Source organism: Penaeus monodon, chromosome 33 (genome assembly GCF_015228065.2).
Source record: "Penaeus monodon isolate SGIC_2016 chromosome 33, NSTDA_Pmon_1, whole genome shotgun sequence".
In the NCBI taxonomy this organism is placed as follows: Eukaryota; Metazoa; Arthropoda; class Malacostraca; order Decapoda; family Penaeidae; genus Penaeus; species Penaeus monodon.
In genome coordinates, this window is record NC_051418.1 from 9,748,646 (window position 1) to 9,748,902 (window position 257).

Consider the following 257-nt stretch of genomic DNA (forward strand, 5'->3'; position numbering starts at 1 on the left):
CCGAGAAGGAAAAACAAGATGGAAGAAATACCTTGTGAACCAAACATCCAGTATAGTACTTTGTAGCCTCTCTGTGACGCCGCATTTCCACAGACCAGCCTTTCCGGCAAACTGTATTTTTACTGATAGCATACACGTCAGAGCAGACCATTACAGGGACGGCCGATTAGTGCTTTTGATTAGGAACTGGACATGAGGGCGATAATCACCTCCTTGGTCATTATTGCTGGCAGGAGTAAAGATTAGTGAAGGTGTTT